The sequence below is a fragment of the Callorhinus ursinus genome, unplaced genomic scaffold (genome assembly GCF_003265705.2).
Source record: "Callorhinus ursinus isolate GAN/ISIS: 27379988/994484 unplaced genomic scaffold, GSC_fseal_2.0 scaffold13, whole genome shotgun sequence".
NCBI lineage: Eukaryota > Metazoa > Chordata > Mammalia > Carnivora > Otariidae > Callorhinus > Callorhinus ursinus.
The window spans coordinates 21,024,603-21,047,620 of NW_027397075.1; the positions used below are offsets into that span (position 1 = coordinate 21,024,603).

The following is a 23,018-nucleotide window of genomic DNA, read 5'->3' on the forward strand; positions in this document are numbered from 1 at the left end:
GACACAAGGTTAAGTGTGACATCTGGGAGGATTTCATTTAAAAGCTAAAGATCTGAAGTCAGACAAAACTGATTGAATCCCCCCTCCACCAAAAAAAACAAAAACAAAAACAAAAACAAAACAAAACAAAACTGATTGAATCCTCGAACTTTTTTTTTCTTTTTTTTTTCAGTAGGCTCCACACCCAGCATGGAACCAACTCAGGGCTTGAACTCACGACCCTGAGATCAAGACCTGAGCTGAGACCAAGAGTCAGATGCATTACTGACTGGGCCACCCAGGCACCTTGAATATTCAAACTCTTATTAGTTTTAGCAAATTACCAAATCTCCCTAAGTCTAGTTGACTCATCTATAATATTGGGATAATAATAACAATGATAGTAATCCTAGCAGCTACCTTGCAAGGCTGCTGTGAGGATTAAGAGAAACAATGTATGCAGTGACCCTGGCACATAGAAATGCTCATTAGATGGGAGCTGTTGTTATTATTTCTAACAGAAATCATCTAGACTACCCTTTGATATCCTTACCTCACATATGAGGTTACTGAGGCTTAGAAAGTCAGATAAGTGACTTGACAAATACCTAGTAAGGGGGAAATTGAAGATTCAAGCATAACTCTGTATGGCTTCAAAGATTCTATTTTTTTAACTACGTTATGCTGCTTCTCAATGCTTTGAAAAAATTGCTTGGATTATAAATATCATATAGTAGAGTTGACATTTAAGATTGATATATATGTAATTCTTCATAAAAAGCTTTGAATCTTTGAAATGTTTATAAGTTTCCTAATACTTGTATATAGTTGTAAAAAAAAGGCACAAAAGAATTGTTTAACTTTACATTAAACAATAACGGCGCATAATAAAATAGGGCATGGGTATTCTAAATTTTTGTTTTCTACTGAAGATAACTGCCCCAACTATGGCCAGTTTTATGGCCTATTTTCAATATGTTCCCCTCATAGAGTCTTAAAAATTCTAGGTCATGCAATGATACTGAAGAGTTCTACCCGGACATGAAGGTTTGCAAATAAGTCTGATTACATTTACACTTACCCAGCTTCAGGAAACATTTCATAACAATAATGATATCAAACAAACCAAAAGCAGTAAAACTCTGATGCAAAACTTTAACAAACAAAATAGGTTGATTTTCATCCTTTATTGAGACAACTTAGTGGGGAATAAAGCAATAAAAAGAAAAATAGCGTGAACAGAAAGAATAAAATGAGGGACATACAACTTGAATTGAAAACAGAAAATGAGGGGAAGGAGTACATAAACTATACAAAAAAAAGAGTACTTTTTTATTCTACTAAAATGCAACCATTTGGGAGGTTCTCATACAATTATGATCCAAATCTAAAAGTCAAATTGAATCCTTGTGTCATTTTAAACTCTAGTACATCAAGATAAACTAAATCCCTCATGATATATTTGCCATCCTTTAGCAGAAGAATTTGTCTCAAGAGATAACAACTACAAAGATACAAATTATTATAAAAACATTTCATGAATTTAATGCAGAACACACTGAGTTTTACCACTTCATGTTGTGACCTACCACATCCATTTGTCTAGCTTTAAGCCCTTTCTCACCCAAGTGACAGTCCTATATTTCTACTACAAATCTCACCTCCTCAAACTCAGCCTATCCAGAACCAAAGTATTCTTCCATCAGACCCTTCATGCGTCTTCAGATGGAGGTCCCTCTGACTTATAGTTGCGAGTGGGCCATCTGCTCATGCCACTGGCTCTGGGACAGGCTGGCACACAACTCTGTTGACATTACTCTGCCACTGGCCCACTCTCTCTACTCCTTTAGATCCCTTTCTTAGATCACAGGTATTATCATTTTGACCCAAAATCTGAGAAAGGACCATGCTTGAAAATAACATTAAGTATTTGTTGAATGAAAGATGACCTTGGAGAAAGCGTAGGACAAGGGAGTAGAAGCTGGATTGTTAAGGGTGAGACAGCAATGAAGAACACACAAAGTAGTATTTCTTGACCTGACTGAAACCTGGCATTGAGTACAGCTGTTTCTTTTAAGAATTTAGCAAGGAAAAGGAGGAAACTCACATAATTGAAAGACTGGCAAGACTACGAGAAAAAAATGTATAGATATTTGAAAATGTTTGTGGGCAAAAAGGAAGGAATCAGTTAAGGCAGAAATCTAAAATTAAATGTTCTTATTGCTTGCAATCTTGTACCTTCAACTTCATCTTTCACATGGTTGCCAAAGTGGCATGCAAAAATGTGTATCTGATCACATCACTTTCCAGCTAAAATCCTTCAGAAACTCCCCCATTACCTGCAGGATAAAGTCAAAGACCCTTAGGAATACTAGAGCTCCATGGTCTAAACAATAACCTGGCTCTCTTGACACCAGATGCCGTGATCCTCAAGGATGAGAGAACCAGGACCAGGCCAGTTGTATGGCAAGCATACAAGACCTTGATAATAATACATATCTATAAGCTCTGTCCCTGGAAATTCGGATTCAGTATCCTGGGGTAGAGCCAGGAATCTGTATTTTTACAAAGCTCCTCAGGGGATTTAATGTGTGGCCAAGTTTGAGAACCATCACATTAGTATAACAGGGTAGTTTTAAGGAACACCAGGCTTTGCAGCCAGAAAGAATGCAAAATAAATCCCTGCTCTAACCTTCATAGGCTAAGCGGCCATGTGCAAGTGATATAGTTTCCCTAAGAATCGAAGTTATTTTTCTTCTCTACAATGGGAATAATACCTTACAGAATACTTAGAATACGTATGTAAACACTCCATAAATGTTAACTGTTAATAACTATTTAACACATAATTGCTCAAGCCACCCACCTCCTCCTCATTCCCTCCTCTGTTCCTGCTCCCATCTCTGCCTGGTACTCTCACCTCATTTTCTCCCTGCTGACCTTAAACCTTGAAGATGCTGCTCCTGCAGTTTCCTCCACACCAAGCTTCAGTCCTCCCCCTCCCAGGCCCAGTCTTCCTTCTTTCATTCTCTAGGCTGGGCCAACCACCCATCCTCTGTGATTCCTAGCACCCTGTGCTTACTTCTCATCACTCCTGCGGTATTTACTGAGCACCAACTATGTACCAGATGCTGAAGACCCAGCAGAGAACAAAGGTATGTTGACATTCTAATGGATAACCAGAAAGTAAACAAATTACATAAATAATTCTGATTATGATTAAATAATTGCACTGCAACCAATTCTTTGTGTCTATTTTTCCCTATTAAATACTAACTCCTTCAAAACTGTATCAAATTCATCTTTATATCTCTAGCATTCAACAAGGTCTGGCATAAAAGAGCTATTAATAAGTAATCTTAACAAAGAGGTTCAGTCAGTGGAGCGTGTGACTCTTGATCTTGGGGTCGTGGGTTTGAGCCCCATTTGGGGCACAGAGATTATTTTAAAGAAAATTTAAAAAAGAGAGAGAGAGAGAGAAGCCTTAATTAATGAAAAAAAGTCCTGGAGAAGACAACAGTGGATGAGATCATGAATACAAATAAGAAAATCAGGGGCACCTGGGTGGCTCAGATGGTTAAGCGTCTGCCTTCGGCTCAGGTCATGATCCCAGGGTCCTGGGATCGAGTCCCACATCAGGCTCCCTGCTCCTTGGGAGCCTGCTTCTCCCTCTGCTTCTCTCTCTCTCTCTCTCCGTCTCTCATGAATAAATAAATAAAATCTTTAAAAAAAAAAACAAATAAGAAAATCAGCCTTGAACAAGAGCAGGAACAGCTAGCTCTTTTACTAAAATAAAAAGAACAGCATGAAAGGAGAGTGTTGAACATGTGTCTAAAGGTAGAAGCAACAAGTTAGGGGTTCGGGCCTTATGGCTACCATTTCTGAAATACAAAGCAAGATCCTCTACTGAGAATCAGGGGGCTGATGCTGGTACAGACAGCTCTCAGCAGACAGCCCCCCATCCCCAAGCCATGAGGGGCTAAAGGAGACATCCATGGATGCCCCTCCTTCCTCTTTTTCCTCCTCCTCTTCTCCCCCCTTTTTTTCTCTCTTCTTCTCCTTCCTCTCCTTTTCATTCATTTCTTTTTTGGCACTCAGAATCCAAATACTCTTCCTATTTGGATGGAATCGATGTTGGGTATATTAGTAGAATACAATGTCCTCTCACTAGGTAAGCTGAAGAGGCTAGATCTTCCCACTCTGTCTTCTGGTGCAACAGGCATGTGAACCAGCCTCAGCCAATCAGATGTTCTTGTGCAGTATTTTGAATCTTAAGGAGGTAATACAAAAATGAGGGACAATTTTTAAATTACCTGTGGGGCTGATGGAACCGATAACAGCAAGAATTTAGTAGCAGTGGTCCAGAGCAGTGGTACCAGCAGTGGCATAGTAACTAGACTGTCCTTATATCATTTATACTTTAGCTCTAGTACAGGATGCTGAACCTTCTTGGTTCCTGCCTGTTTTGTGAGCTCCCTGCTATTGTCTAATAAATTCCTTTTCTTCTTACATTAGCTAGAATCAGTTTTGCTTGATAAACTGGGAGTGGGAAAGAGAGGAGAGGGATCAAGGAAACTAGAGCTCTTGGTAAGATTCAATAGCATGTATTTTATTTATTTTTTTAGAGGGGGGAAGGGCAAAGGGAGAGGAAGAGAGAATCTTCAGCAGGCTCCATGCCCAGCGCAGAGCCCAACATGGGTTTCGATCTCATAAGCCTGAGATCACGACTTGAGCTGAAATCAAGAGTCAAATACATAACCAGGTGTCCCCAGTAGCAAGTATTTTATATGTGAGGAAGCAGAGCACCATTGGAAATCTAGGAGATTATAGTCAGTCAATGGAAAGAAAGAGCAAAGATTTCAAAGTGGCTCATAAGATTTAGCCAGGAGAATAGGATGTTGAAAAGGAGTGGGAATTAAGGTCATCGAGGTTGAAAAGAACAAGGAATTATGAAACTAGTGTGTTGGATGAGTGGTCTAGCTGGTCACTAAACTCACCCAGAATGATGGTGGAAATTTGGGATGAAGAGAAAACTGTTCAGTACCAAAGGCTTTGATCAACAAAGAGCAAGTTAGAGGGAGATGATAAATGACAGTGACAAAAAGAGGTGAGTAAGATGGGATAAACTTCAAATGAAAAGAATTTTTTTTTAAAGATTTTATTTATTTGTTTGACAGAGAGAGAGACAGCGAGAGAGGGAACACAAGCAGGAGGAGTGGGAGAGGGAGAAGCGGGCTTCCCACTGAGCAGGGAGCCCAATGTGGGGCTTGATTCCAGGACCCTGGGATCATGACCTGAGCTGAAGGCAGACGCCTAATACCTAGCCACCCAGGCGCCCCTGAAAAGAATTTTTATATAAGAATGAAAGAACAGGGGCGCCTGGGTGACTCAGTTGGTTAAGCATCAGACTCTTGGTTTCTGCTCAGGTCATGATCTCATGCTCTGCACGGGGCTCCGCACTGGGCGTGCAGCCTGCTTGAGATTTTCTCTCTCCCTCTTCTTCTGCCCCTCTCTCCAGTTGTGCTCTCTCTCTCTCAAATAAATAAAATACATAAAAATAAAAATATGAAAGAGTAGTAATTTGGAAGTAAAAGTGGGCTAATTCATCTCATTACATGAAGACAAAAAGACATGGGAGAATGAATAGCCCTTACTCAAGATGGCACCAAAACAAGTGGTGTTCCAGAAGGAAAGCCAGGATTAATTTCGAAAAAGAGATGAGGGGAATGTTCTAGAAGAGAGGATTTGTAAAGAAGTTTGTTCACATTAGACTAAGTCTGAAGTTCCAAAGGACTCCATGGAAAGTGACAAGAAGAAAATCAGTAGGAGGATGAGGAGGGCAGGTAAAGGTCAGAGCTATGTGGAGAAGGAACTACAAGAAAAGATAATTGGCGGGCGCCTGGGTGGCTCAGTTGGTTAAGCGACTGCCTTCGGCTCAGGTCATGATCCTGGAGTCCTGGGATCGAGTCCCGCATCGGGCTCCCTGCTCAGCAGGGAGTCTGCTTCTCCCTCTGACCCTCCCCCACCTCATGCTCTCTATCTCATTATCTCTCTCAAATAAAATAAAATCTTTAAAAAAAAAAAAAAGAAAAGATAATTGGCCAAAGATGTCCACATATGAAACAGTGGCCATATAGCTAAACGTAAGTACACTGAAGAAAATTCATGCTTAAAACAAAAACAATAATCCTATGGAATATTTATCCACTCTCTTACCCAAGGCCTGGGCTCCCAAGTCTTTTTTTTCCAAACTTAGGTTCAAATCTATGTTCTCCGGTGAGTTCTGGAACAAGCTATTTGATCTCTTTAAGCTTCGACTGGAGGTAGCAGCTCCTTTCAGGGGTGAATATACAAGATGAACAGCATGTAATAGTCTCACACGATGCTTGGAACCTGTAGGCACTGATAAATACTCACTGGCCTGTGGAATTCCTAAAGGCAGGAGGAACAGGGCAAACAACCTTTCCCATTATACTGGGGCTCATCGTGTGAATAGAATATGGCAGAAGTAATGATACATCACTTTTAATGTTAGGCTTCTGTCTTACTGTCTCTCTCTCTCTCTGTTCCCTTCTATCTCTATCTCTAATAATTAATAGATAATACAGAATTTTGGTACCTGCAAGTGAGATGCTACCAAAACAAATCCTAAAAATTCAGGAGAGGTTTTGGAGTCAGGTAGTGCTGGCCTTTGAGCAGGCTGTTAGAGCTTAAAGGAAAGTGAGGAAAATCACATTGGCAACTACAAAGGGGGACCCTTTTTATGAACTGCAGAAAAATTCCTATTAATATGGAAAGTAGAAAACATGCCTAATGAACCTAGTGGTCGAGATGAAAGGATCTCAAGGAAAAGTATTGAAGGTGCTCCCTGGTTCTTTCTGGCTGCATGTAATAAAATGCAAGAGGAGGAAGATAACCCAAAGGAAAGCCTGTTAAATAAAAAGGAGCCAGGAATTGCTAGTTGTGAAAATTCCCTGCCTCTCCAGATGGCAACAGATGCTAAGATAAGAAATGGCTTCTGGGCAAAAATCAAATTTGGGGCACTGCCAGGAAAACACAGTCTAAACATGAAACAGAGTATGTGGCTATAAAATCCTTTGTTAAGACCTCAGAAAGATCAAACATAGTGTCTCGGGGCTCAATTCAAAATGGCAAAAAAAACATTTCAAGAGTTCAAGGGCATGTCCCACAGACGGTTTCAATCAAACAGTAGGGTTTCATGTTCCTTGACTGTGTCAGCAAAGGCCCAAGGGAGAGAATGGCTTGTCTCAAATAAAGTTGGGTATGGGTTTTTGTCTAAAGGAAAACAAGATTCATAGGAGACCCATGAAGATTCTAAGATTATTATATTTCAGAAACACCTTCAGCTTGGACTGACAGAAGATAAATGGTACAAAATGCAAAAAGTCTTTGGACTCCCAAAAATTCTATCAGCAGGAAACAGGTTTAGAAAACTACTCAACTGAAAACATGTACTATTTATCATAAAAGAGAGAGAGGGTAGACAGAGCCCAGACAGTAGAGCTAAAAGCCACCTAAGAATAATTTGTGAACAGTAGAAACAAGTCCTGGTCAAGAACCTTCCAACATTCGTGCAGCTGGCTTTTATCCACCAGTAACTCCTGTGTGCCTCCTATTTTCCCCCTTTTTTTATAGAAGTGTCCATGGAGGTTATCCTTACCTATGCTGCCACTGCACGTGGGATGGTAAGTGGCAAATAACTTGTCTCTTTAGTTCACAAATCTACAGCTCGAGAGAATCCACTCAAGAAGCTATACTTAAGTAGCCACAGCCAAGGAACCTCACCCACACCCAAGACTAGATTTAGATATGACATTCTGGACTTTTACCTCATGTTGTAATGGGATGAGACTTTGGTGGGCCTTGGAAGTGCGTGAGTGTACTCTACATGTGGGAGGAATGTGGATCGTTGGGAGTCTGAGGGAAGTCTGTGCTAGCTAGCCTCTGGGATGGTTCCCAATGACTCCAACCTCTTGGTACTCACACTATTGCGCAGTCACCTCCAATATTACATCAGTGTTAGTTTATGTCACCAAAAAAATATGGCAAAAATAATATGTCACTTCTGAAATTAGGTTATACAAGATATTGTGGCTTCTGTCTGGACCTCTATCTGTCTCCCTGTCTCTCAGATGATTCTCTCTGCCAGATGCCAGGTTGTGAGGACACTCAAATGGCCTATGGAGAGTCCCAAGTATCAAGAAATTGAGGCCTCTGGCCAACAACCATTAAGGAACTGAGGCCTCCTGCCAACAGCCATGTCAGTGAGCCCCAGACTTATAAGAAAATCTGAACCAGAATCACCCACTAAAGCTACATCTGGAAACTGTGTGAAATGGTTAAGTGTTTGGTGGCTTAAGCTTCTAGGTTTGGGGGTAAATGGTTGCATGGCTATCTTTAACTAATACAAGGACTGTGTCAAACTCATTCTTTGATTTCTGTATTTGTAGTTGTTTAACAAATTTTGCTAAATCAGGTTAGTTTTCCTTTTCCTTCCCTCTCTCATCTGCATTTGCCACTTTCTCAATTTTATAAAGAATTCAAGGTTTGACAAATTATTTTGGAAGTAGTATTTACAAACTTCTCCTCACTAAACAAAGGCTTCATTGTGTTCTACCGTGGCTGTTGTCTACACTTCTATGGAAATGTGGTCCAATAGAGCTCCAAAGTGAGCTGGGTAGGTTTCTGTCTTGTTATAGTTTGCTATTTTACTGTAAACAGCTTTTATAAGTTTTACAGAAAGGTTTTCCTCGATGAAAAAATTTTCATGCCTAAAAAAAGTGTGCAATCACAGACATGTCTATAAAAAGATGTCTGTCAACTACATTTTATGGTTTAGAAGAAAGCTTATTGCAGTTTTCAGCTCCCCACCAGCTTTTCCTATCTCTGTTTTTTCTGTGGTTTGAAACACACAGTCACAAAATGTGAAAGGTCTTCTATGAAAACCAACTGATTTTCTTCTTGAATTAATCAGCCCAGAAAGTCAATTTTCATAACTTCTTTACTTTCTGCACCACAAAAACCATTAAAAAAAAAATCTCCCTTTTTTTTCTATAAACTACATGAAAATGATTTGAAAAGCACCGAAAGTGAAGAAAAAAACAGTTTCCTTATGGATTCTTGTTTACGGATTTTAAATAAATGTTAAAACGTTTACATAATTTTGCAGAAATTTGGAACATTAAGTTTAAATAGCAGGTAACAGGATAATGTTGACCAAACAGGCCCTACCTCCTACTAATCTATTTTTTCATCTGTAAAGTAAGAATAATACCTCATAGAGTTGTTATGAAGATAAATGTAATAATGTATATAAAAGGATTACCATTTAAAAAAAGGAACCACTCATAAAGTTTGTTCATAGTAATTAAGCTCTCAATAGATGCAACTAGAATGATAATCAGGAAGACTAATACTAAAAAGAAATTGTTCATTAAAAATTATTTTATTAACTCCACAAGAAGGAAACTAACAACCCAAGGTTAAAAATAGGCATTCTCAGGGTGCCTGGGTGGCTCAGTCAGCTAGGCATCTGACTCTTGATTTTGGCTCAGGTCATGATCTTGGAGTCCTGGGGATGAGCCCCACATGGGGCTCCACGTACAGCAGGGGGTCCACTTGATGATTTCTCTCCCTCTCCCTCTGACCCTCAGCCCGCTCTCTCTCTCTCTTGCTCTCTAATGAATAAATCAATCTTTGGGGGGGAAAATAGGCATTCTCACTACACATACACACAGACAGACAAATGCACACACACATATGTAAGCGGGTGATGGTATTCACTGACTAGATGAGAAATATCCTTTCACAATGTATATATATATCAAATCATCTCAATGCATATTTTAAATATCTTATCATTTTATTTGTCAACTATACCTCACTAAAGCTAGGGTGGGGAATGGGCAAAAGTTCTGAACAGATACCTCACTGAAGAAGATATACAGATGGTAAATAAACATATGAAAAGAGGCTCAACATCATATGTCATTAAGGAACTGAAAATTGAAACAACAATGTGATACCACTACTCACCTACTAGAATAGCTAAAATCCACAAAACTGGTAAAACCGAATGCTGGCAAAGGTGTGAAGCAACAGGATATCTCATCATTGCCTGTGAGAATGCAAAATGGTATAGCCACTTTGGAAGGCAGTTTGGTAGTTTCTTACAATGGTTAACACAGTCTGAACATACATGACTCGTCATACTCCTTGATATTTACCCATATGAGTTGAAACCTTTTGTCTTCACAAAAACCTGCACTTGGATGTTTATAGAAGCTTTATTTATAATTGCCAAAAATTGGAAGCAATTAAGATGTCCTTCAATAGGTGAATGGATAAACTGTGACCCATCCATTTATTATAATATTATTCAGGGATAAAAAAGAACTATCAAGCCCAGAAAAGACATGCTGAAACACTACATCTTTCTAACAACCAGTCTGAAAAGGCTATGTACTGTATAATTCCAATAATATGACATTCTGGAAAATCAACAATATAGAGGCAGGAAAAAGATGAGTAGCTGTAAAGGGTGTGAAGCAGAAGACGACGACGGAATATGTGATGGAATTTTTTAGGATGATGAAACTATTCTGTATAATACTACCCCAATAGATACATGACATTGCATTTGTCAAAACCCATAGAACAAAGAGTGAACCTTAAGGTATGCCAATTAAAACGAAAGTCATTTAGGAGGTCAAGGCAGTCCCAAGTCCCAAGAAACTACCTGTATAACAAATGTATGAGACAATCTCACTGAAGGAAGAGGGAGAGGAAAGTTCTGACCTAAGTAACTTTGGAAATGAGTGGGATATGTAAGACTAAAGGCAAAAGGAACTGCACATAAGAACTGTGCTCTAGTTGATAATGCTGCTTCCCACAGGGGCATGCGTTAACAATTCTGACCCTGCTATACATGTATACTGGAACTGAACAATAAAGTAAATGTTAGGTGTGTGGTGGGAGCCAGGTTTCTCACTGCCAGAGTGAAAATTTACTGATAAGCAATGGTAGGCTAGAATGATCCATGTAATCATGGATTGGAGCTGGAGATATCGTTACGAATTCATGTTCAGCTAAATGTTGATACTGATGGCTACAAAGATAAATCTTTATAGATATGTGTATATACACACGTTAGTAGGAACACATATTTTATTGATCTGTCAGCAGGGAGCACCTAGAAGCAATAACATTCCAGTAGCAGTGAGCAAGCCTAGCACCCAGATCTTGGTTTCTAGTACCATTCTCCAAAAAAAGGAACGAGGGCTTTTTGAGAAATGGCTGGTCCTAGGACTAGGGCAAGAAATATAAAGAATGAGCCCAGAGTATCTTATTGCCAGAAAATAAGGAAATACTTTTAAAAAACAAATTACAGGGGTGCTTGGGTGGCTCAGTTGGCTCAGCGTCTGACTGTTGATTTCAGCTCAGATCATGATCTCAGGGTCCTGGGATCAAGCCCCACATTGGGCTCTGTGCTCAGTGGGGAGTCTACTTGAGATAATCTCTCTCCCTCTCCCTCTGCCCCTTCTTCTGCTGGTTCTCTCTCTCAAATAAATAAATCTTTAAAAAAAAAATTACACTGATGGTACTATATCAAAGGGATAGAGAAGCCAACTGAAAGAGCTCCCAATAGCCAAAACTGGGACAATTTGAGCAACAAAATAAAGTAGTACTGGATTATAACCCAGAGTATAAAATAAATATCCATGAGTCTATACTGGATATTTATATATATAATATATATATAAATATATAATGATCGAGTAAACAAATAAATGAGACAAATCTCTTGTGCAGAATGATTCCAAATAATTTATGTAAATTCTCTACCCTCAAGGAGGCAGAGCAAAACTCCCCACTCTTTAAGTATGAGCTTTGCGTAGTGACTTCCTTCCAAAGACTACAGTAGGGGAAGGAGGAAAAAAGAGTATCTTTACAGTGGAAAAACCTGACAAACACTTACCTCAGCCAAATGATCCAGGTAAATATCAACAGTGACATAAACTGAGACTCTGTACTCTTGATGCAATGTTAGGGAAATGGCACTTTACCTCTGTGGTTTTCCTCCCCAAATCCCATAACCCTGATTTAATCATGAGAAAAACATTATACAAATTCCAATAGAGCAGCATTCTACAAAACAGTGGACCACTAATCCTCAAAACTGTCAAAAACAAGAAGAGTCTGAGAAACTGCCACAGCCAAGTGGAGCCTAAGGAGACAACTAAATGTAATGTAGTATCCCAAACGGTATCCTGGAACAGAAAAGGGACATTAGGTAAAAATTAAGGAAACTTGAATAAAGTATAGGCTTTTTTTTTTTAAGATTTTATTTATTTGTCAGAGAGAGAGAGAGAGGAGAGAGTGAGCACAAGCACGGGGAGTGGCAAACAGAGGGAGAAGCAGACTCCCCACTGAGCAGGAAGCCCGACGTGGGACTCGATCCCAGTACCCTGGGATCATGACCTGAGCCAAAGGCAGAGGCTTAACTGACTGAGCCACCCAGGGGCCCTACAGCATAGGCTTTAGTTAATTAAAAAAAAAACTTGTTAACACCTTACTTTGAACAAATTTTGCCACCACTTCTAAATTGCAGCACAGTGTGGTTGAGATCATACACTCTAGAGCCAGCTGGTTTAAAGAACAAATGCACCACTTATTAGCATTGTAACCTTTTGAAAGTTACCTAACTGCTCAGATATTCCGTTTTTCTCACCTGTAAAAAGAAGAATATCAAGAATATTTATCTCACAAGGTTATTTTGAAATGTACTATCGGAACTCTAGTAATATTCAAAGTTACCCATTATCATTTCTAAGTTTTTCTAATTTGGGGAAGTTGCTTAGTATCTCAGGAAAGTAAGGTTTATAGATTTGATTGAGAGAAACTAAGTTTTTTTTATTTAAATTCAATTAGCCCACATATAGTACATCATTAGGTTCAGATGTAGTGTTCAATAATTCATCAGTTGCCTATAACATCCAGTGGTCATCACATCACGTGCCCTCCTTAATGCCCATCACCCAGTTATCCCATCCCCTCACCACCTCCCCTTCTGCAACCCTCATTTTGTTTCCCAGAGTCAAGAGTCTCTCGTGGTTTGTCTCCCTGATTTCATCCCAATCAGTTTTCCCTCCCTTCCCCTATAATCCTCTGCGCTATTTCTTATATTCCACATATGAATGAAACTATATAATTGTCTTTCTCAGATTGACTTATTTCACTTAGCATAATACCCTCCAGTTCCATCCACGTCGATGTAAATGGTAGGTATTCATCCTTTCTGATGGCTGAGTAATATTCCATTTTATATATGAACTACATCTTTATCTATCCATCTGTTGAAGGACATCTTGGCTCCTTCCACAGTTTGGCTATTGTGGACATTGCTGCTATGAACATTGGGGTGCAGGTGCCCCTTCTTTTCATACATCTGTATCTTTGGAGTAAATACTCAGTAGTGCAATTGTTGGGTCATAGGGTAGCTCTATTTTTAACTTTTTGAGGAACCTCCATACTGTTTTCCAGAGTGGCTACACCAGCTTGCATTCCCACAAACAGTATAAGAGGGTTCCCCTTTCTCTACATCTTTGCCAACATTTGTTGTTTCTTGTCTTGTTAATTTTAGCCATTCTGACTGGTGTAAAGTGGTATCTCATTGTGGTTTTGATTTGGATTTCCCTGATGCCAAGGGATGTGGAGCACTTTTTCATGTGTCTGTTGGCCATTTGTATGTCTTCTTTGGAGAAATGTCTGTTAGTGTCTTCTGCCCATTTCTTGACTGGATTATTTGTTTTGGGGGTGTTGAGTTTGTTAAGTTCCTTATAGATCTTGGATAACAGCCCTTTATCTGATATGTCATTTGCAAATATCTTCTCCCATTCCGTAGGTTGCCTTTTAATTTTGTTGACTGTTTCCTTTGATGTGCAGAAGCTTTTTATCTTGATGAAGTCCCGCTAGTTTGTTTTTTCTTTTGTTTCCCTTGTCTTTGGAGACATATCTTGAAAGAAGCTGCTGCGGCCAAGGTCGAAGAGGTTACTGCCTGTGTTCTCCTCTAGGATTTTGATGGATTACTGTCTCACATTTAGGTCTTTAATCCATTTTTAGTTTATTTTTGTGTATGGTGTAAGAGAATGGACCAGTTTCATTCTGCATTTGGCTGTCCAATTTTCCCAGCACCATTTATTGAAGGGACTGTCTTTTTTCCATTGAATATGCTTCCCTGCTTTGTTGAAGATTAGTTGACCATAGAGTTGAGGGTCCATTTCTGGGCTCTCTATTCTGTTCCACTGATCTATGTGTCTGTCTTTGTGCCAGTATCATGCTGTCTTGATGATTACAGTTTTGTAATATAGCTTGAAGTCAGGCATTGTGGTGCCCCCAGCTTTGGTTTTCTTTTTCAACATTCCCCTGGCTATTCAGGGTCTTTTCTGTTTCCACACAAAGTTTAGGATTGTTTGTTCCAGCTCTGTGAAAAATGTCGAAGGTATTTTGATAGGGATTGCACTGAATGTGTAGATTGCTCTGGGTAGCATACACATTTTAACAATGTTTATTCTTGGGGCATCTGGGTGGCTTAGTTGGTTAAGTGTCTGCCTTCAGCTCAGGTCATGATCCTAGGGTCCTGGAATGGAGCCCCACATTGAGGTCCCTGATCACTGAAGAGTCTGCTTCTCCCTCACTTTGCCCCCAACCCACTTGTGCTCACTCACTCTCACTCTCTATCTCAAATAAATAAATAAAATCTTAAAAAAAAACAACGTTTATTATTCTTTTGATCCATGAGCATGGAATGTTTTTCCATCTCTTTGCATCTTCCTCAGTTTCTTTCATAAGTGTTCTGTAGTTTTTAGAGTACAGATCCTTTACCTCTTTGGTTAGGTTTATTCCTAGGTATCTTATGGTTTTTGGTGCAATTTAAATGGGATTGATTTCTTAATTGAAAGAAACTAAGTTTTCTATTACTCACTCACATGAAACATATATAGAAAGAGAAAATTGGCAAAAATTTAATTTCACACAGAATTATTAGCATTAGTTTCCATGAAGTCATAAACCATATTGGAATCTGTTGATATTTCACTATAATACTATATATTATTACAGTGATTACTATATAATACTACATATATTTTAATACTATAATTCTTGTATTGGGTTAAATAAATCATCTTTCTTAAAATATTAAATAAAAATGTATGTTTTATACTCCTTTAAAAATACATTCTTTATATTTTTTAGTTGTCTCTACTCCATTAGGTTACATAAACATACAGAAGACTTGTTTATTATAAGAGAAATATAGCTAAATTAATATATCAATATAATATAAAATGCATTTTATTTGGTGAAATTGCAGTTAGAGGCAAGTTAAGTCATTAGATAGTAATTCCTTTTTCTATTTAATCCCATATTAGGTGTTACCAACAAAAAGAAATAAAAGGCATCCAAATTGGTAAGGAAGAAGTAAAACTTTCACTATTTGCAGATGACGTGATACTATATATATAAAGAAAACCCTAAAGACTCCACCAAAGAACTACTAGAACTGATAAATGAATTCAGTTAAGTTGCAGGCTACAAAATCAATGTGCAGAAATCTGTTGCATTTCTATACACTACCAAAGAAGCAATAAAAAGAGAAATTAAGAAAACAATCCCATTTACAATGCACCCAAACCAGTAAGATACCTAGGAATAAACCTAACCAAAGAGGTGAAAGACCTGTACTCAGAAAACTATAAAACATTGATGAAAGAAGGACACCTGGGTGGCTCAGTCAGTTAAGCATTTGCCTTCGGCTCAGGTCATGATACCAGCATCCTGGGATTGAGTCCCATGTTGGGCTCCTTGCTCAGGGGGGAGGCTGCTTCTCTCTCTGCCTGCTATTCCCCCTGCTTGTGTGTTCCCTCTCTCTGACAAATAAATAAATTTGAGAGACACAGCAAGAGAGGAAACACAAGCAGGTGGAATAGCTGGGAGAGGGAGAAGCAGGCTCCCCACTGAGCAGGGAGCCGGATGCGGGGCTCGATCCCAGGACCCTGGGATCATGACCTGAGCCAAAGGCAGACGCTTAACGACTGAACCACCCAGGCGCCCCATAAATAAAATTTTTAAAAAATGGTGAAAGAAATTGAAGAGGACACAAACTATGGAAAGACATTCCATGCCCATGGATTAGAAGAACAAATATTGTTAAAATGTCTATACTACCCAAAACAATCTACATATTTAATGCCATCCCTATCAAAATACCAACAGCATTTTTCACAGAACTAGAACAAACAGTCCTAAAATGTGTATGGAACCACAGAAGACCCCAAATAGCAAAAGCAATCTTGAAAAAGAAAAACAAAACTGGAGGTATCACAATCTGAAGTTTGAAGTTATATTACAAAGCTGTAGTTATCAAAATAGTATGGAACTGGCACAAAAACAGACACATAGATCAATGGAACAGAATAAAGAGCCCAGAAATAAACCCACAATTACATGGTCAATTAATCTTCAACAAAGGAGGAAAGAATATTCAATGGGAAAAAGACAGTCTCTTCAATAAATGGTGTTGGGAAAACTGGACAGCAACTTGCAAAAGAATGAAACTGGACCACCTTCTTACACTGTACACAAAAATAAACTCAGAATGGATTAAGGACCTAAATGTAAACCATAAAACCTAGAAACCATAAAAATCCTAGAAGAGAACATAGGCAATAATCTCTCCGGCATTGGCTGTAGCAACATTTTTCTAGATATGCCTCCTGAGGCAAGGAAAATAAAGGCAAAAATAAACTATTGGGGCTTCATCAAAATAAAAAGCTTCTGTACCATGAAGGAAGCAATCAACAAAACTAAAAGACAACCTAGTGAATGGGAGAAGATATTTGCAAATGACATATCTGATAAAGGGTTAGTATCCAAAATATATAAAGAACTGATACCACTCAACACCCAAAAAATAGAATCCAATTAAATATGGGCAGAAGACATGAAAAAACATTTCTCCAAAGAAGACATCCAGATGGACAACAGACACATGAAAAGATGTTCAACATCACACACCATCAGAGAAAAGCAAATCAAAACTACAATGAGGTATCACCTCACATCTATCAGAATGGCTAAAATCAACAACACAGGGACGCCTGGGTGGCTCAGTCGGTTAAGCGACTGCCTTCGGCTTGGGTCCTGATCTCAGGGTCCTGGGATCAATCCTGCATTGGGCTCCCTGCTCAGAGGGGAGTCTGCTTCTCCCTCTCCCTCCACTGCTCCCCCTGCTTGTGCTCTCTCTCTCTGTGTCAACTGAATAAATAAAATCTTTTAAAAATAAATAAATAAAATAAAATCAACAACACAAGAAACAACAGGTGTTGGCAAGGATGTGAAGCAAAAGGAACTCTCATACTCTGTTCATGGGACTGCAAACTGGTGCAGCCACTCTGGAAAACAGTATGGAGGTTCTTTTAAAAAGTTAGTAAATAGAACTACCCTACAACACAGTAATTAAGCTACTGGGTATTTACCCAAAAAATACAGAAACACTAATTCAAAGGGAGACATGCACCCCTATGTTTACTGCAGCATTATTTATAATAGCCAAACTACGGAAGTAGCTCAAGTGTCCATCAATAAATGAATAAAGATGTATATATATGTATATATATGGAATATGTACAATGGCATATTATTCAGCCATTAAAAAGCATGAAATCTTGCTATTTGCAACAACATAATGAAGATAGAGAGTATGATGCTAAGCGAAATAAGTCAGAGAAAGACAAATACCATATGATTTCACTCATATGTGGAATATAAGAAACAAAACAAATGAGCAAAGGAAAAACGAGAGAGAGAGAGAGAGAGAAATCAAGAAACAGACCTTAACTATAGAGAACACACTGATGATTACCAGAGAGGAGGTGGGTGGGGGGATGGGGGAACTAGGCGATGGGGATTAAGGAGGGCACTTGTGATGAGCACAGGGTGATGTATGGAAGTGCTGAATCACTATATTGTACACCAGAAGATAAGATAACACTGTATATTAACTATACGGGAATTAAAATTAAAAAATTAATTTTAAAAAATTCCATATTAGACACTACCAACGCCAACGATTTGACATTGTACTAGCTTTTCAGCAATGGGAATGCAAACGCTAAAAATTAGCTATCGTACCAAATTAAAATCAAACCATAGAAAGAAAAAAAAAGTTACATTTAATTTCAAAAAAAGAAACTAATGATAATAAATACAGAAGGAGCTGTCATAACCAAAATAAAAGTCATATCACTTAAGGTTATAGAGCGGAGTATTTTGTTTGTTTGTTAAGTGGGACTTGAACTCATAAACCCCAAGATCAAGAGTCACACACTCTAATGACTGAACCAGCCAGGTGTCTCTATAAAGTGGAGTTATAAACAAATAGTACAGCTCAGTTCTTTCCTAAACCTAAGATGTCTTATACATACTTAAATATTTAACCAGGTGCTCAAAGCCCCAGCTACAGAAATTAACATGAAATAATAAGTCCCAAGAGGAATCCTTACCATGAGAACTGTATAAAACATACAGCAAAGTAGGTAAAGAAATGCCCCTAAGGTTAATTAACAAGAAGCACAAATAACATTATTGTTCTGTTTGTCTCAGGTACTGCCATACCTATTCCAGAGATACTCTGTCTTTAAAAAGTCAAGAACCCAATTTGTCTTTTTTTTTTTTTTGAGGAGGGGAGGGAGTAGTTCTTACTGAATTCTTATTTTATAATCAACTTGATCCAAAGACACTATACCACTAAAACACCTGGCTTAAAACTGTCATACTCTATTTACTCATCTAGCTTTCATTTAGCAAATGTTTTTTTACCTTATTTTTTTTTAAGATTTTATTTATTTATTTGAGAGAGAGAGAGCATGAGCGGGGTGAGGGGCAGAGGGAGAAGCGGACTTCCCGCTGAGCAGGGAGCCCCATGCAGGACTCGATCCCAGGACCCTGGGATCACGACCTGAGCCGAAGGCAGACGCTTAATCTGACTGAGCCACGCAGGCGCCCTTAGGAAATGTTTATTGACCGTCTACTACAAATATGTTCCAATTTAAAAGGAAAACAAACCAGCTACAGCAAACTAGCAGAAGATGTGCTAACACTGGGGGCAAGCGCTCAGCACAGTACTAGGTAAGCACAAGGGGGCATCCAGTCTAAGGTAGACACCAGAAGGAGTCAGAAGGTGAAATGAGGAGGTGCTAATTCACCCATAACTCTGTCCTCCAAATACAAAGAAATTAAAAATCTCTAGACTCTAAAACCTTTGTCATTGCCTCTGCTGTCACCTAGTCCAAGGCACCACCACTGTCCTCTGCTCCCATCTCCCAGAGTACAGGCAAGGGACCTTTTATTTATTTATTTTTTTAACGGTTTTATTTATTTATTTGAGAGAGAGAGAGAGCACGCACAAGCAGTGGGGAGGGGCAGAGGGAGAGGGAGAAGCAGACTCCCCGCTGAGCAGGGAGCCTGACACTGGAGCGATCCCAGGACTCTGAAATCATGACCTGAGCCCAAGGCAGACGTTGAATGGACTGAGCCACCCAGGCGCCCTAGCAAGTGGCCTTTTAAAAACATAAACCAAATGTATAATCTCCCTGTTTAAAATGCTTTAATGGCTTCCTTTTCCTCTTTAATAGAGGTTAGCACCCACTCCCCTCCAACCTGGGCATCAAATAGGCCTGGCCTCAGCCTACTCTGCAAACCTCAGTTCCCATCACTCCTCACCACGTGACTCCATTCCAGCTACCCTGGCCTTCATTCAATGCCTCTAATAAGCCAGGCTCCTTTATTGCTTCGGCCTCTTGAATTTGCATTCCTTTTGCTGAAAACTAGTAAGAGGGGCTGCCACACTCAAAGCCCCTGAAGAAAAAATTAAGTGTCCCTCTTCTGGAACCCTGAACTTTTTTGACATACTTATCCCAAATGCAGTTAAATAATTATGTTATTATAGGTCTTTCCTCTACAGTAATATCGTCTCTAAGAGGGCAAGACCCACAACTAATTCTTCCCCCAATGTAGAGCACAGAGCCTGACATGGAAAGTAATGATTGATAAAACACGTATAGAGTTCTTACTATATGTGAAGCTCTCTGCTACATGCTTTGCCACCATATGAGGTAGGTTCCACTTTACCCAGTTGACTTGTGAAGAAATTAGATCAGTACCTACCCAGAAGTTACCCGGCTCTTAAGTGGCAGAGTTAGAATTTGAATCAGTAAAGATTTACTATAGACTTCATGGTTTCGTTTGTTTGTTTTTAAAGATTTATCCATTCATTTTGAGAGAGAGAGCAAGAGCAAGCTGGGCAGGGAGAGGAGGAGAGAGAGAGAGAATCTCAAGTAGACTCCCCAGAGAGCCTGACTCGGGGCTCAATCCCATGACCCAAAATCAAGCAACTGAGCCACCCAGATGCTCCTAGAGTTCATATTCTTAGCCATGAAGCGACACAATTTATTAAATGAAGCCCACGATGAGGAAACATGTGCACAGGCCTACCACTGCCATGATGGGAACAACAAACTGTTCATTATGAAGAAGTGTAGAACGCGTGGAGGGTGGTGCCAGACATGTGATCAGAAAAGGACCTGGAGAAACAAAATATCCTAGTCTACTCTGTTAGAGTTTAGTCTGTCCTGAGGCAATGGGAAAACATTACAGGGTTTTAGGTAGAGGATTCATAACCAGATAACCAGATTTTCAGTATTGGAAATGAAAACAAGTAAACCATTTCGGAGGCTTTCACAATCCGGTAGATACAGATAAATGTGTATGTGTCAGGAAATTGAGAGAATTTCTATCTTATGGCTTATATCTTCTCTGCCATATAGGAAGTGAAAAGGTTTGCAGAGTGAATAGGGAGCTGAGGGGATTAGAGAGATGAGATCATGAAGCCATGCAGATGGCCCAAACCCTTTCTGAAGCAATCAGGGCCAGGATAGACAAAGAGAGACTGATGGACTGGTCTAGATGAGAGACTAGAGGCCTGAGAGTCAGTGCAGTATGTGATCCGGACCAAACCTGTAGTGGAGGGGTAATGTTAGTGCAGGCACCCTTGACTGCTGGGGCAACGGACAAAATTGGGATGTGGACTGTAGAATTCGATGAAAATATGGTGTCTATGTTAAACTTTGTAGAGATTTTACAGAACAGGCTACCTTTGTTCCTAGAAAATACACACCAAAGTATTAAGGGATAAAGTTTCACAATGGTATGTAACATATTCTCAAAAGTTTCAAGTAAAAAATACACATATATATAACATTATCATATAGATAATATTACAATGTATATCACAAAATACATTATTATAGTATATATGAGAGACTGATAAAAATGTGGCAAAATGTTGAAATTTCTGAATTTGGGTAAAGGAAATGTGGGTATTCTTTGTGCTATTTTTGCAATTTTTCACCAAGTTTGAATTATTTCAAAAAATTACAAAGTTATTTTTTAAATAATCAATATTGAATAAGATACCGTCCAAGAATTTAAGATGTCAAAGGCGTCACAATTCTAGATTATGGCGGTCTCCGGTTTAGCTATGGAGGTGTGCAGCCAAAGTATAACAGATCGAAGTCACTGAAACTGAGGCCATATTTGAGATAATTCCCTCTCATTTGATTATATCCCAGTTTCATATGAAATTCCATCTTATTTACTGATTTCTCTTGAAGTTTTTTAATCTCTGGATTCCCTTTCACTTTTCTTTTGAAGTTTTTAGTACTTAAACTACTTTATAACGTAATCATCAGTACAAATCTGAGAATTTCAAATCCCCATCTCTTTGACAACCTATTCAACATACTACTTTTCAGGTTTATTATCTTGGGTTCTATTCAGAAGATTTAATCTATGTGATGATAATTGAGTTTCACACAAACTTTAATAATATTTCAGCTACTATATCAAACATGGTAAATAATAATAATGATGGCACATCACCCCCTACCATCCACAGTGCTGGCATCCCTAAATCCTGTCTCTCTGATTTGAAGTTATCAGAGAGGGGCACCTGGCTGGCTCAGCTGGTTGAGTATCTGATCTTGATTTCTGCTCAGGTCATTATCTCAGGGTCATGAGACTGGGCCCCGTGCCCGGCTCCGTGCTGAGTAGAGAGCCTGCTTAAGATTTTCTCTCTCCTTCTCCCTCTGCCCACCCCCACCTCTCTAAAAAAAATAATCAGAGAGTCTCCTGCATGGGTGGAAGGGAAGTGATCACCTGGTTATTCCAAGGGATGGGAGATCCAACCATTTGCCTAGGGCTTCAATCCAAACCTCCCATAATTAGCCTCACACATGCCTTCAGTGATGGTTGCTGCTGCCAATCCTGAGCCTCCCCAGGGTCCTACAGCTCCACTTGGTTTGTTCCTTTTTGGCTCCTTCCTCTATAGACTTACTTTTCTTTCCTTTGGTTCTGCTAGGCTAGTGGCCACTCGTCCATCCATTTAATAATTTATTATGCCCGGGGCGCCTGGGTGGCTCAGATGGTTAAGCGTCTGCCTTCGGTCAGGTCATGATCCCAGGGTCCTGGGATCGAGTCCCGCATCGGGCTCCCTGCTCAGGGGGGAGCCCGCTTCTCCCTCTGCCTCTCTCTGTCTCTTATGAATAAATAAATAAAATCTTTAAAAAAATAATTTATTATGCCCTCTTCTAACCTTTTTTTATTCTCTTCTTCTAATGTCTTTACAAACTGCTATTATCTCCTCTCCCACTCTCCCTACCCTTGTAGGTCTATGCCTTTTTTAAGTCCTTTACTGTCATTCTAGTGGGGTTTCAAGAAGGGTAAAAATAAACATGTGTGCTCAATCACCATGGTGAAGTGGAAGTGTCATTCTAGCTTTTTATGAGGTTAGATTAAATATGTTTCAGTCTGAGTGCCTTTCCAAATGTAATGGGGGTAGCTCCGAGCTATTTTCAATATTTTTTTAAAGGTTAACTGAAAAATACATTTACCCATAATGA

The 23,018-nt window shown here is 39.2% G+C and overlaps 1 protein-coding gene across 1 annotated transcript in view; it reads right to left on the bottom strand.

Annotated features, from left to right (window-relative positions):
• The window catches only part of DRC8 (dynein regulatory complex subunit 8), a 111,627-nt gene that overhangs the window by 79,281 nt on the left and 9,328 nt on the right, over positions 1 to 23,018 (bottom strand).